Source organism: Vitis riparia, chromosome 3 (genome assembly GCF_004353265.1).
Source record: "Vitis riparia cultivar Riparia Gloire de Montpellier isolate 1030 chromosome 3, EGFV_Vit.rip_1.0, whole genome shotgun sequence".
NCBI lineage: Eukaryota > Viridiplantae > Streptophyta > Magnoliopsida > Vitales > Vitaceae > Vitis > Vitis riparia.
Window position 1 is genome coordinate 9,310,993 of NC_048433.1, and position 6,584 is coordinate 9,317,576.

A 6,584-nucleotide genomic window follows, 5' to 3' on the forward strand; every position below is an offset into this window, starting at 1 on the left:
CAACTTTTCCATAGTTGCCATACATTTCATTTTGATTTTATTGTTTTCTAATCAAGTTTCATTATTTTGTAGTCTTATTGTTTTATATTATGATCCTATTTTTATTTTAAATTTATTTATTTGTATCATATTCCTTTATATTTATACTTTCATGCAATAATTTAGATTTTATCATTCATCTCATTCTTCAAATTCAAAGTTGAATATACATCAATTGAATACCATTGACTGCTCCTTATCATAAGATCTTTAAATCTATACAAGTGGTCCACATAAAAACAAACAAACAAAAAAGGGAAATAAGTAAAAATTTCTCAACAGTTCTTATCATAAATTCTATTAATAGCTTTATTTCTCAACATTTCTTATCTAGCTTTCTGCACTCAAATTTTTTAAGAGTTAAATAACTTCTAGATATTAATATATATATACATAATTTTTTTTTTCTAAAATTATATATTCCTTATTTTTTATAAAGCTTTTTATGAAGAAAAAAACCTTTCTTATTTTCTTATTTCTCTTTTAGAACAATTAAATTACTTAATTAGTTATGGTTTGGGTACACATCTTATTTCTTATATTTGCAAAATAAAAAATAGTACCATCTTATATTTATATAAACTAAGAACTTTTACATAAAAAGTATAGATTTATATAAACGACACCTTAATAAATATTTTTATCCGTTTAAGTAATTATACATGTAAATTGTAACACATAAGGGTTAGGTTTGGGCAAAAATATAATTTTGGGTCTATAAGCTTAAATTTTGGACTATATCATAAATATAATTAACAATAATAATAATAATAAACCCTAAACCACATTAAGAGGAGCCTGAGAAAACTTCAAAGAGTTTCATTTCAACTTATATTCCTTCCCTTCTCCTTAGAATATAATTGTTATTTTGGTTTCACAAAGAAATAAAAAAAATATTTAATAAAAAAGAATGTAAATAAATAAATCGGTGAGGAATATAAAATTCATAAATTTTAAATCTAGAGGTTTTTTTTTTTTTTTTTTTTTTTTGAGGATTTAAGAAACATAAAGTAATTCTAAGATTGAAGTTTGAATCCGGTGGAAATATATTGTAGATCTATACTTTTATTCTTTTTAGAGAGTTAAAAAAGAGGTGTTAGTGACAAGATCAAATTTCATGCTCTTTGATATTTTATTGTTCTGGGTGAATTCATAGGGCACACTGCATGTGGAGACTATAGAACTATCGTAGGAAAACATTAAAATTAGTACAAGTGGTTATGAAAAATTTTGTTAGTGTATTTTGGGTTGGAAAATAATATGATGTTGATTGAGAGTAAAAGGTTTTTTTTTTCTTTGTACCATGTAGGTTGTAGAAGTATTTCCAATGTGATTTTGAGGTATAGAAGAATTAATCTTAATAAAAGGTTTAATAAATCATTTAAATGGTTGGATGCAGAAAATATTAGGCTAAAATTCTTAGGAAAAAATTTTGAGTAATTGTTTAAGAAAAACAAGTTAAGTCAACCTAAGTAATGGAAATTAGATATTTCCCTATATGAATTGATTTTACTTGATTTTGGTATAGGGTTAATAAATAAATAAATATATTTTGAAATAATATTTATTAAAACTTTAATATGAAGGATTTCTTTAAATCTCTAAGTGATTCAAAAACAAGGAAAAGAAGATAAATAGTTTATTTGAAGATCAAATTTCTGTAAATTTTTTTTGAATAAAACCAAATTTTAAACATCACTTGTGTAAAGGTAACACCCCCCTTAGACCAGACAAAGTCTCCAAAAACATGTCAATTTTTCGGCAAAAACGATTACAGATCAAGGGTTAAGGCTAAAGACTAGTTTTAAAACATGATTTTAAAGCAATTTTTTTTTTTTTTTTTTTTTTTACTATAACCCAATCTTTTTTTTTTTTTTTTTATTTTAAGATTTATATATAGGATTATGTATATTGTAGATATTAATTAGTAAAAAATAAAAATATGACTCAAATAAATTTCATTTCCCTTTATTGTACCCCTTATGAGTTAAAATAAAAATTCAAATAAATAAATAAAAAGAGAAAATTAGAATAATAATTAAAACAAGAAATTCTTACTTTTATTGTTATATTTGATTAGTGAATTTGAAAAATGTTTAGATAAGTTTGAAATATTGATATTGAGAATTGTTTTGATTTGATTATATTTTTACTTTACATATGCATTCTAGTTATCTAGCCCTAGTTAATAAGGGAAAAAGATATTGACCTTTGTTAAATTTGGTGTGGTTCACAATGATTTAAAAACCTAGCGAGTAAGGTAGTTACTGAAGTATAGTGTATCATTAAATTGGTTTTGATTTTGCCCACCAACATATAAGGAATATGGCTAGTCACTTATGTAAATCCCACTATAATAGGCATCTCTGTAAGTCCCACTATGATGGACACTTCTATTAAAAACCAAATTTTTTTATTGAATATATGCATGTTTATTAAGAACTTCAATTTGATACATTTTGAAGATAACACATGTAATATAAGTTTGTTTCGTATGATTGTACTCATGTTACAAGCATTTTCTATTTAATTTTTTAAATAAAATAAAAAAAATAAATGTACTTGATCTCTTCCCTTTATTGGGCTTTCGAGCTCACTCCTTCTATTAAATGTTTTTAGGTACACTTGATTTTAGGAAGGATTAGTGACATAAGTAGGAAGGACTTGAGAAGTTCTTTTATTTGTTCAGTTTTGAAACTAGTTACTACTACTTTTGGGAGAATTGTCATATGAATTTTGTATGTGAAATTAAATTTTTAGTTAAGACTTTTTGGTAAACTTAATTACTACTTCATACAAGTTTTGTGATTAACATGTTGCTAATTATTTCGGCTTATCAAGTCATTTTCATTTCAAGCCTTTAGGTTTCATATATGAAATGATTGTAGCCTCCAAATTCGGTCATCATATAAACCCATGTAATTAAACTTAAATGTTGATACACAATGTTGTACATCAATTAATGATAATAAAAGTAAAGAAAAGAATAAGGTGTAACATAGGGTTTATTTGAGAATATTTATTTTTAAATAATTTATAATAACAGTTTTTAAAAATAATTCTATAATATTTTCAAAATAAAAATTTATTTGAGAACTTAAAATATTTTTAACATACTTTTACATTTTTAAATATTTCTTAAAAGTAGTTCGTAGTATTTTATTTTTAATTATTTTTTATATTTGTAAAATTATATTTTTAAAAGAGTAAAAAATAAGTGAAAACAATCCAAATATATTATCACATAACACCATATTTTATATCTAAACTTATGTTCTTAAAAAATATTTTTAAAAGGTTTAAAATTGGAGGAAATAAAAAAGTTTTGATACCTTAATGTAAAAAAATAAAAATAAAAATCATTACCCTTTCAAAATAAATGTCAAAAGTTCTTATATTTTATGTGTTTTATGTGAGAGTTATTACTATTTTGTTGTTTTTAAAAATAGAAAATAATAAATTTACGTAAACAATACCTTAATAAATATTTTTATCTATTTAAGTAATTACACATACCTAACGGTTGGGTTAGCCCAAACATATAACTTTGGGTCCAAAAGCTTAAATTTTAGACCTTATGGGCTTAAATTTTGAACTATAGGCTATATATATAATAAAGCCTAAACTACGTTTTGGATACACTTTTAAATACTATAGGGAATAAAGTTTAGAGAAAATTTGAGATTTTAGATCTAAAGTGAAGAGGAGAAGTTATCTCTCTTTTTCCAAAGAAAACTTCAGGTAAAAGTTTCATTTCAACTTATATTCCTTCTCCCTATAATATAATTGTTATTTTGGTTTCACAAAGAAATAGAAAAAGAAAAAGAAATAATTAATAGAAAAATATGCAAATAAATAAATCAGTGTGTAGATGAATATAAAATTGACAATCTTAAACCTTGAGCTTTTTTTATGAGAATTTGAGAAACATAAAATAACCCTAGAATGAAAGTTTGAATTTGGTGGAAATATCTTGCATATCTGTGCTTTTATTCTTTTTAAAGAGTTAAAAAAAACGGGTTAGTGATAAAATCAAATCTTATGCCCTTTGATGTTTTGTTGTTGTGGGTGAATTCATAGGGCACACTGGATGTGGAGACTATAGAACTATTATGAGGGAGCATTATAAATAGTACAAGTGGTTATGAAAATTTATTTAAGTGTATTTTGGGTTAGAAAATAATATGATGTTGTTTGAGAGTAATAGGTATTTTTTTTATACCCTATAGGTTGTAGAAGTATTTTTAGTGTGATTTTGAATTATAGAAGAATTAATCTTAATAAAAGGTTAAATAAATAATTTAGATGCTTTGATGCTAGAAAATATTAGACTAAAATTCCTTAGGAAAGAAATTTGAATAATTGTTTAGGAAAAATAAATTAAGTTAACCTAAGTAATTAAAATTGAATGTTTCCCTATATGAATTGATTTTGGTATAGGGGAATATTGAAATATATTCAATATTTTTTTTTATTGTTTTAAATGTTAAGTGAATTTTAGAAAATGTTTAGATAAGTTTAAAATACCAAAATTGAAAATTATTTGGATTTGATTACATTTTTACTTTACATGTGCATTTAGTTATTTGACCCTAGTCAATAAAGAAAAAAGAGTGACCTTTATTACCCTTGGTGGAGGTACTAATGGTTTAAAAACCCAGTTAGTAAGGTAGTTACTAACTTATAGTGTATCATTACATTGGTTCAAGTTTTTCCCATCAACATATAAAGAACATGGCTAGCCACTTTTGTAAGTTCACTATAATAGACATCTTTGGAAGTCCCACTATGATGGACACTTCTCTCAACAACCATAATTTTGTATTGAATATATGCATGTTTATTAAAAAATTCGATTTGATACTTTTATGAAGATAACACATGTAATATAAGTTTATTTCATATGATTATACTCATGTTACAAGTATTCTCTATTTCATTTTTTTTTTATAAATAAATGTACTTGATCTCTTCCTTTATTGAGCTTTCGAGCTCACTCCTTTTTTAAGGTACACTTGATTCTAAGAATAAAGAGTGACATGGGTAGAAAGGGCTTGTGAAGTTCTTTTATTTGTTTAGTTTTAGGATTAGTTTATTTGGACTTTAATATCTTTACTACTACTTTTGGGAAAATTGTCATAATTTGGAATTATAGATTTTTTTTTTTTTTTTTTTTTTTTTGTGAAGACAAATTTCTAGTTAAGACTTTTTGGTAAACTTAATTACTATTTTAGACATGTTTTTTAATTAATATGTTGCTAATTATTTTTGTAAAGTTATTTTCATGTTAAGCCTTTGGGTTACACATGTGAAATGACACTATGGTATGCTACTAACCTCTGAGTTTGATTGTGACATGAACTCATGTAATTAAACGTAATTAAATGTTTGGATTTGGAGCACAATTGTTGTACATCGCTTTAATAATGTAATAAAAGGAAAGAAAAGAATAAGGTGTAACTCAGGGTTTATTTGAGGATATTTTTTAAAAGAGTATCCAAAAAAATATTTATAATAACAGTTTTTAAAAGCAATTCTATAATATTCTTTAAAATAAAAATTTATTTAAGAACTTTAAATATTTTTAACATACTTTTTATATTTTTAAGTATTTATTTTTTAGAAATAGTTTATAGTACTTTATTTTTAATTATTTTTTATATTTATAAAATCATTTTTTAAAGAAGAGTCCCTAAAAAAATAAGTGAAAGCAATCCAATATATTATCACATAACATCATATTTTATATCAAGAAAGACTGTAATTTACATGTCAATGTTTAGGGATTTCATATAAACAAGGGGATATTTCTTACCTACCAATGGTAAACATGGCAAGGCCTCATCATCACAACTCTTAAGGAGTTGCACTTCATTAATCTATTTTCACTTTTATTTATAAATTCCCATGGGTTAATCCTAATAAGAAGCGAGTTTTTCAATCTTATATCTTATATTAAAATAAAAAAGTCATTTTATTTAATTTTCTTTTCATAATGGAAATAGACAGTGGAGTGATGGCTGCACTAGGTGGTTCAACCACATGGGGAGAAGGTCATCATTCTTTGTGCCATCATCATTTTCGCCTTCAATATGTGGTGATGTATGTGAGCGGAGTGTCACAACATTGCATGCCAAAGTGAAGGCAAGGCCCATAATGACTTTCTGGAGGCATTTGTTCTTGGTTTACCAACTGCATGTGAAGTAAAACAGAAAATTAATTTATGCCCAAGTTGTTATTCAAGTGTTACATAATAGAACAACGGGAGGCTTGGAAGCATACATCCAAGTGACAATATCTGCTGAACATGTGGATTTTCCCGGCTAATCATTTTTTAATAAGGTCATCTCTCCATGCTGCAGCTCACGGACGTGTCACTTGAACATCGATCGAGGGCATTCGAAATTTTGCCATATAAAAAAGCTAAGAGATGGGATTAAAATATAAGTGAGTAACAAGAGAAATTAAAAAATCAGCAACATTAAAAATGAATGGTAGGGTCCACTCTTCATGAATGCCACCTATCGTGCTATCTCAGTCCATTC